The sequence below is a fragment of the Patagioenas fasciata genome, chromosome 3 (assembly GCF_037038585.1).
Source record: "Patagioenas fasciata isolate bPatFas1 chromosome 3, bPatFas1.hap1, whole genome shotgun sequence".
In the NCBI taxonomy this organism is placed as follows: Eukaryota; Metazoa; Chordata; class Aves; order Columbiformes; family Columbidae; genus Patagioenas; species Patagioenas fasciata.
In genome coordinates this window covers 61,652,796-61,662,160 of record NC_092522.1, presented here as the reverse complement: position 1 = coordinate 61,662,160, position 9,365 = coordinate 61,652,796, and the positions used below count along the sequence as shown (strand labels likewise).

Sequence of the window (9,365 nt, the reverse complement as noted above, 5' to 3'; positions counted from 1 at the left end):
TTTCCCTTGGTATTTTTTCATCACTGTTCCTATGTCTTTTCTGCCAGGTTGAATAAAATTATGGTAGATTTAACAGGGAGGACTTATCTTAGAGCCAAACTTATATCATGACAAATCAATACATTATTGCTGCACAATGCAAAATGGAAAAAGTAGATAGATGAAGTGAGAGTGCTTAATACTCAGAAATATTTAGCATAACACTCAGGGTGCATATATTGCAAACAACTTTTTTAGATTTAGATAGATTTTTACATCACCTTTTGCACCACTGCCCTATTACTAAACTGAGTGGTAACAGAAGTCTCTAAATCACTAAGTCATTTGAGATTACTTCATCTTCTTGGTGTGTAGGGGTGCATGCAATTCTCACATGGGATCACCAATGCATATGAGCCCCAGCAGTGAGTGCTGCAGTAGATACCTGTAGTTCCTTCACCTTGACTAGAATATTCATCTTTGTGCTGTCCGTAATGTAGTTCATGTGTTCAACATCGAAAAAGCATATATGCCAAGTAATGTATTACTAGCCCTCTCACCCAACCACCCAAATAAACATCTCTCAGATTAAATTTAAAGAAATATTTGTTGGAATAACTGTGAATACAATGTATTTGTCTACTGACAAAATTAGCAATAGCCTAAGAAAGAGCAGATAATAACTTAAATCTACTTGGGAAAGTCAACATGATTTTTACAATGGAGAATCTTGTCTTCCAAATTTTACTAGAGTTCTCTAAGAAATCAACATGTACGTGGATGATGTTATTTCAGTTGACATTTCTACTTGAATTTCCAAAGGTCTTCTAAAAAACCCTTCACAGAAAGTTTTAAGAAAGTTGAGCAGTGATGGGACAAAGGGAAAGGTCCCTGCATGGATAAGCAACTGGTTAAAGGATAGGACAAAGAGAGGAAAAATGGACGGATAGTTTTTGCAACAGAGTGTGTTCCATCCTTAGAGTTCCTGGCATAGCCGATGTATTTATAAATTGTTTGGGAAAGTAAGCGAGTTTGTTCAGGAAGTTTATGATACAGAGTTATTCAAGACAACAAGGACAAGCAGTGACCAAAAAAACCCTATAGATGAACCGTATAAGGCTGAGTGGCTGGGTCATTAAATGACAAATGACATTCACTGTAGATAAATGAAAAGCAATGCACATGGGAAAAACAATTCTAACTCCACATATTAATATGATTGAGTTGATCATTACTCTTTAGGAGATAGATCTGGGGTTATGATAGGTAGTCCTATGAAAATGTCAACCTCATGCTTAATAGCAGTCAAGATGGCAAGTCAAATGTTAGAAAGTATTAGGACATAAATGGCGAACAGAGCAGAGAACATCACTGTGCTGCTGCAGAAAGCCATCATTCAACTCCACCTTGACTGATGTGTGCTGAAAACTGTCTGGCCCCCCTTCTTCCGAAAAGAATACAGGTAAAACAGAAAGTTTCAGAGGAAAGCAACAAAGATGATCGAAGCTGCAGAGCAGCCTTCAGCCTGCATATTAAGAAAAGCTACTCAGCAACTACAAAAGGAGATATCAACGCACTTTGTCCTGGAAAAATGATGATCTGTAAGAACATGATAGAAGTCTGAGAGATCATGAACACAACAAAGAGGATGGATCTTGACTCTTCCCACATGAGAACCAGGGAACATCAAACAAAGATAATATGAACCACATTTAAAACAAACACAAGTGCTTCTTTGTATGGTAGGTGGTAGACCTGTGAATATCATTGCCTTATGACGCTGTGGATGCATGGACTATAAGGAGATACTAGACTAGTAGATCAATCATCTGTTGCGAGTTACCAAAACTACAGACACGGCATCTCTTCAGGATAAATATAGCTGGAGTTTGAGAGAGTAGCAAGAGCAAGTATCACATGGAGACAGGTGTTGGGCTAGATGGGCCTTTGGTCTTACTAGTAATGGCTCTTAATATGATCTTACATTCTTCTAACAGTTTACTGCAGCTGGGATATTAAAAATGTGGTTGACTGACTATGATGAGGGAGGAAAGATGAGAGAATGAATAACACGCATGTTACGCAATTCAGACAAATGGTAGGTATCTAACACTTCATGTCAATACAGATTAAGGATAACTAGTAGCTGGCAGAAGGCAATGCACACTTTGCAGAAGTAAGCCCTTTAAGAAAATTAGATAGCTTCACATATTTCTTCTTAACTCACATGAATCAATCTCTTTATTTTCTTTAATTACTTTAACAGGACATTTCTTATACCAGAGAGACACACTTTTCCTCCTTCTGCTCTCAAATGAATTATGACAGAGATCACCTTATCTAGTGATCTGGGACAATTTGCCAGGCTCTCCCATTATCTTCCAGTGGAGCTGCTACCTTAAAGAAATATTTATACTTTGTTCACGATAATGAAATCTGAATGTTTTCAGATAATGAAGCCAACTGGGAAAGAAGAAAAGGATCTAAATTTGAAAAAAGACTTTGGGGGAGTGAGGCTATATAAAGGAAACTTAAATACATTGCTGTAAAGATGGCATCACCAGATGGAGCCGTTACTTACACTCTTCTAAATTCTCCTTTGCATGCAAGGACCCTCTTAGTTTCAAGACCTTATGTATTGCATAATTTCGTGAAATAATTTCTGTGCCCAGACTACAGCAAGCAGCAGGGGAGTTTGCTCTCTGTCCTAGTGTCTCTACCAGAGCTGTTACTCTGGGAAGTCTTTGGTGCTTTCTTGGGGCATCTGAATGAAGACATTGCCTGAACCCTTCCTACTCTTTACTCAGAGACATGACTACGTGTATAGCGGGAATAAAGTATCCTACAGAAGGACTACACCCAGTGCCTGCCACACTGATCTTGCCTTGTAACAGCAAGCTCACCTGCAAGGCTCTAGCATCCAATGTTGCTTTGGCAGCAAGACAATCAGTTACAGCTGATCCACACATAACCTATTGATTGTCTCCTTCCAGTCTTTCCAGAATAATGTTTGAGATGGGAGCTTCTCTCCCATTTTTCTTGCTGTAGATTTGCTTATACTTTTTGTTATCAGTGCTCCCAACATGCATTATCTCTGTGCATTATCAGTTACAACAAAGCCAAAAGAAGAAAAGCTCTCACTGTAAAATATTAAACTTAAAACCCCAGTTATCTGATCAAAAGCTTTGGCTCTTTCCCAGGGAAGAGAGCAGCCTTCAGCTTATTGCCCATAGAGGAGCCTATTCTTATTAATCGAAGCACCTCAGCACATTATTCAACGAATAGCCATACTCAGTGAAACTGGTCGGGTTGCTACCTCTGTGGATTGACACTTGCAAGACTGTGTTTAGAGAGGGTATCACAACCTTGACAAAAATTGTCTCCTGTTTGTTAAATTCTTGCCTGTACCAAATGTTATTGCAGGGCTTTTAATTCCGCTTTGAAATTCTATTTTTAGAGCTCAAGTGGATTTATATGATGCTCTGACCTAACACGAGCACTCTGCACAAGGCTGAATTTAGCCTTGAATGCACTTACTGCTAAAACTGCTGACTGTAATAAATTGAGGAGGGTTTGTTCTAAATATGTATAATAGGCTACCCTGTACCTTCAATGTGGCAATTCCATGATGGCTGAAATTTAACTAAATGCTTGTAGCACAATAAAAATGGCAAATTATGTTCATAAGTTCGCCTCTCTTTCTCAGCAGCATTTGTACTTCTTTAGTGAGTGTTGTAGAAAAATACCAACACTTTATTTTAAGAATGAATTAAATAAGATTTCCAGGTTATGTTCTCTTTTCAGCTTGGTATATGATAAAGCTGTTGTCAGCCCTGGCTCCCTTCACTTGCATAAATTTAAACTGTTGGCCAACTTAAGTACATAGAAGGGCACAGGGGAAGAAGTCTCATGGATATTAAGCTCCTTTGAGGTTTATTAGATAGGGCAGAGAGATCATATCCCACTGACAGAAACATGCTTAACCTATATTTGACAGTAGAGAAGGCAAATAGTAACATATAAAGACATAAATATCATAGAAAATTAGATGCTGTTGTTTTTGTTGCTCATGGATAACATGTTAATGTGGGGGAACAGATACACAAGGGATCAAGACCTATGTGCTCACAATATTGTTAGTTTTGTATGCTTTGATGTTTATGGTTCCAGCTGCAGGTGCAAACTGGGAAGCCATAAATGGAGGCCATTAATATAAAAATATAGATTAAAAGATCAGTCCTGAGTGTCTTGACCAAGTTCAACGAATGACAGAACATTTACCTATATTGCTTCAAACTGTCTGGTCTAGATAAATTTCTGTTGTAAGCCTGAGCTAGGGTGATGAAAAATATTCCCAGGATGGTCTCAATTTCATAACTACACATTACATATTTAAAAAAAAAAAAAAAAAAGGAGGCCAAGCAACTCACAGTAGTAGAATAAAGCAATGAAGAATGACAAAACCGATGAAGAAATCCACAATGTGTCTGCTTGTGCCTCACAGTAATTGGTGCTTTTTGAGATATTAGATAAACTTTTCTTTGTTGTAATAGAAACAGATTCCCCAGATCTCCTATTTCAGCTCTCAAGCTCCACCTTTTCTTAGCTTTGTCTGAAATTAGCGACATTTTCTACCACTTTAATAAACGTGGAATACAATTTGAAAATTATCTGTTTGCATCAGAACTGGCAATGAACAATAGCTCAAATTTTGAGAGTCAAGGCTTCAATAATGAGGCCTGATTTTCTTAGCAATCAGATGCATACACATGCATACACACACGCACGCACGCACACCACATGTCTTTGTGAATAGGGCCCAAAACAGCTGCAACCTTCCAGAAATTAATTGGATTCTGGATCATTTGCATTTTTATATAGTTTACCACCAAAAGATGGAGATAACTAGTATATTAATGTGAAAAAGAAGAGAGAGAGATGGAGAGGAACAGAGAGGGAGGGAAAGTGAACGTTTTGGTTGAGCCACTAATCCAAATTTTAACACACACAGTGCCTGTTCAACTTATTATAAGGCAGCAGATCATCCAAGTCGGAAATTGATATGCAGGTCTAAACTGCAGGCAGCTGTTAAGGACTCCTACTGCTGCCTAGGGCCTTTACAGTTTCTCATCTGGGTAGGCATTATGATTTAATAATGGCCATTTTCAGACAACACCCAAGGCAATTCTAGGATTTGCTGTCACAATAGACACACTGAAAATAAAGTCAGTGTAAATAGATTAAGAAATTGACAGAATAACAAGGCAGAAAGAATCTGAATGAATACACAAATGGCAGATGACAACTCAATGCGTTGTGCTGCAAAGATGGGACAAGGGAAGTGGAGATGGAGGATTTATCTGCTGCCTGTGTGCCCGCTTACTGCTTGTGTAGATGCCTATTTCATTGAGAAGTGAAATCTTTATTAGATTTTTTATCTCTCTTGCTGCCCACTGTAAAACTTGCGTTCTGCTCAATCAAAAGTGAAAGCTACTAATGTGTAGATGTCCAAGACAGCTACAGTTTTTTCAGGTAGTCAGCTAGTGACCAGTGGGTAAAATTGACACCCCCATTTCACTTGGGAGTAGGAAGAAAATACTGACTTGATATTCAGAGGACAGAGTGACCCTCAACTTCTGTGGCTGTTGATGCGAACACTGGGTGATCAGGTGGCAACCAGGGCTTTATATTATACGATTAATTTACAAATCTTTTAGCAATGCTTGTGTTGAGATGTATGTGAGGTTTAGTGCATTAGCTGTCCTGTGGAATCCCTTCTTTGATGTCATTTTTTGGGCCATAAACAGATGGAATTTAATTTATTCACTTCAATTGTGATTGTGACTTAATCTCTGCCAAAAACAACTCCCAGATCTGCTCAAACCCAGCCTGAACAGCCAAATCATACCAGAGTAAACCAGGTATCAGACTAATTCCTGAGATTCTGAATGTGATTTAATGTGCAGAATAATTATGGATTGTAAATACTTTGTTGGTTGGTGTCTGTATGACAGACCCAGAGTATATGCAGAGATGGAATATTGGGCAGCAACAGCCCCAGTAGTTTGTTGGGTAAAGAAAGGTCTAGACTCCTCTAAGGATGAAAGTGAAACTCAGTGTTGTGGTAGTGCTCAGCTGGATGAGGATCCAGCTAATTTCACTTCTGTGTTAGTGCAGTAAGTGCTCTTCAGGACTGTTAGACCTGTGCACAGCTTTTCTGTTGGCTCATGGAACAAAAGCTGGAGGGGAACATGCAGGAAACCAAGGCAGTAGCACTGCATAAAGCTGTCCTTCAGCAGCAGATAGCTGGGGACTCCATACAGCAATAAACCAACCATCTATTTTGCCTGTGTGAGGGGTTTGGACAGCAAGATTGGCCACCAAGGAGAAACTGGAGTAAAAAGCACTGTTGGGAGGAAGAAGGAAAGAGTAACTTTGACCACTGGGACAACATGAGCAGCAACTTGTACCTTCAACTATCCAGGCCAGCTCCACCTTTTCCTTCAAGCCCTTACCTATTTACTTGTTTTGCTAAAATCACTGAGAAGCCTTGAGGCGGCTCTTGTGTTTGAACAAGGCAAATCGTGAACCGTCAGTGCAGGATATTCAATCAACACATTTTGAGTAATCTGCAGGGAGCGTAGGCTCATTTTGAGTGAAATACTTAGTTTTGCTTGACTTTGTGGGAATTGGGCCAGCACTTGAGTGCTGAATTGAATCAGGGACAAAATTATATGAGTGGTTTGCATAAATAATAATTACATTAATTATTTTATACAGGCCTATTATCTTTATGGATCTTGTATATGTAACTTCTCCATTGAATTCTGAAATACAATGCAATGAAACAGCTTTGAACTTTGATTTCCTTATCTCTTTCCTCCTGCCTCATTTCTTTTATCCAGTAAGTGAGCTCCATGATTTTCCTTCATTTTCTGGGGTTTGTTTTCCTTTTGCATGAAGTTTGGCCACTACTTCTATGAAAACTTGACCACACTCCCCACTTCCACAACTTCTTCCATTTTTTCTTTTGTTCCTTTTCCTCTTTGCTTTCTTCCTTTAGATATTATTTTTATACCTCTTTCTTTGAGTATTCTCAGCTGCTTTTGTTTCATGCTTTCTCATTCTCCTCTTTCTCTGATGAAGTTAGAACCCCTCTTTTTCAATTTTTATACCAAGTACCTATTGACTCTGTTCTTCCCCCTTACTATGTCCTTCAAGGTTAGAGAAAGAGAAAAGATGATGGTAGCAATGGTCAGAGAAAGGAGAAGTCAGGCATCAAGAATGACAAGAAAAGGGTAGAATGTCACAGAGTCTTCAAACATGAGGAAGAACAAGGTAGAATAACAATTATGAAAAGAAGAGGAGAGAAGGTTTCCATAAAGAGCATGGAAAAAAATATAGAAAATAAGGGTACTGGGGGAAGAACTACAGTGCTACTACTTTTATTCCCAAGTTCAGTGTTACCTTATTTTTGAAGGATCTGAAGCTGAAAGCAGTAGGGAGCTCCATTTGGCCTTAAACCAATCCTGTTAAAAGCAATACCTTGATTACAGTTAGCTTGCCAGCATTTAGAAATGACACAGAAACATGGCCAGCATTCTTCTGGCTGAATACACAGATATAGAAAGAGACATTACGGAATGATAAAGTACCTCAGTGCACCAAGCTCTTATTTATCTAACTTTTTTAACCTTACCAGAAAGCCTGCCAAAGTATTCTGGTAGTACTGAAATGCCAAGCAAGTGATAGTCTTATAACTAGGCAACATTTTGCATGGCACAAATCACTGTATTTGTACTGCTTAGGGACTTCATAGCTTCCTGCTTTTGACACAGTCCAGAAATGCAGGAAGTGTAAGCTTGAAATCCTGGTCTCACTGAAGTCAAGGGCAATATATCCGCTTAACTTCTATGGGGCTAAGTGCAGCCAGTTACCAATTAAAAGGGAGATGACCGAATGCTGTCTGTGTGAATGTACCTAATTCAGATGGTTATAAAAAGCGCCAGAGAAGAAAATGCATAAAGCTGATGAATATTAGGGCAGGAGTGACAGAGAAACTACAAGTAGAGCAAGATCATGAAAGGACCAGGCTGAAAGAGTGAAGGAGAAAGCTTATCCAGATAGGACTGCAAAAGGAACATATAATTGTCAGGGACTGCAGATGAGCTGAAAACGAGGATACAGGTAATGAGGACTCAGAGCCACTGTAGGCAAAGCAGAAGATGTTGCTACCAAGTGGGCTGAATTGAGGGCCATGACAGAAAAGCGTGAAGCTCAGGATATGTCTTTGGAAAGAGAGAAGTATTCTGTGTTTGTGCCTAGGAACCTGGCACAATATTGTCATAGCTTGCATCTGTTCACTTTGTAGGTATAAAATACATTTTGCTTTCAAAAGGCACAAAACATATGAATTATTAATATTTAAGAAGTACATAGCACTCAGCTGTATTTCAAGGGTGCCACACCTGAAGTATCCCTGGAGACTGCCTTCTCCTGGATGAGAAGGCAACACCAGGGGCAGCTCTGCTCAAGTGAAAAGCTGTATTTCACCTGTTAAAAATCTTGCAATGCTTCTTCAAGCAGAAATACAAATATTAGACTTCTGCTTCACTAGGCAATATAAATTTATTATTTTCTTCTCTATAGTGGGAAAGGACTAATAAAGCACTAATTTTATTCCCTGAGAGACAGCAAGAGGAAGAGGCTGTTACTTCACTACAAACAAATCCTGGTAACAGAGAACAGTATTTGATATTAATTTTCTGTTGTCTTGTCAAAACTAGTTTAAATTCCCAATGGATAGGTCTTTTGCTACTCCTTCTGGCAGCATACTCTGTTATTCCTAATGTCTTTTTCTTGATTTTGTCTTTGCTTTACAATAAGGTAATTTTTCTTTCTCTTTAGCATTTAAATCCCATAAACATTTAGAACTTGTTACATTTCATCTCAGTCACACTTTCACTGAGTTACCTATACTTGAGTGTGTTATTTTTTTCCGTGCTACTTCATCTTCCTGCTGTCCTTCTCCAGATTTGCTTTAGTTTATCAGCTGCACTCTAGCAACACGCTAAATCAAGCACATACCTGGTATTCTAGCCAGGCTACAATGGAACTACACAGAGAGGGCTATTAAGACAGGACTTAGTGATGCGTGGCTTTTGCACACGCAGCCTGAAATTATGCTACACTTCATTGCAACTGTGTTATGTTACATATGCATGCTTAATTTTCTGTTCACTATTACCTCTTAACAATATGGAAGACAGTGGTATAAGGCTTTTCAGCTGGTTTACGCTCTGAGCACTGTTTGAATGCTAGTAATGATGCCATTAAAAACCCCTGAAATCTCAATTGGGCTACTGTGGACTTTACCCAGAAATTAG

General features: G+C 38.8%; 1 long non-coding RNA gene across 1 annotated transcript in view; it reads left to right on the top strand.

Moving 5' to 3' along the window:
• Positions 1 to 3,609, top strand: part of LOC139827574 (uncharacterized) — a 15,712-nt gene extending 12,103 nt beyond the window's left edge. Inside the window, exon 3 of the long non-coding RNA XR_011738362.1 lies at positions 1 to 3,609. This exon is cut by the window's left edge and continues 1,114 nt beyond it. This is a non-coding gene — a long non-coding RNA (uncharacterized lncRNA).
• The last annotated feature ends 5,756 nt before the right edge of the window (positions 3,610 to 9,365 follow it).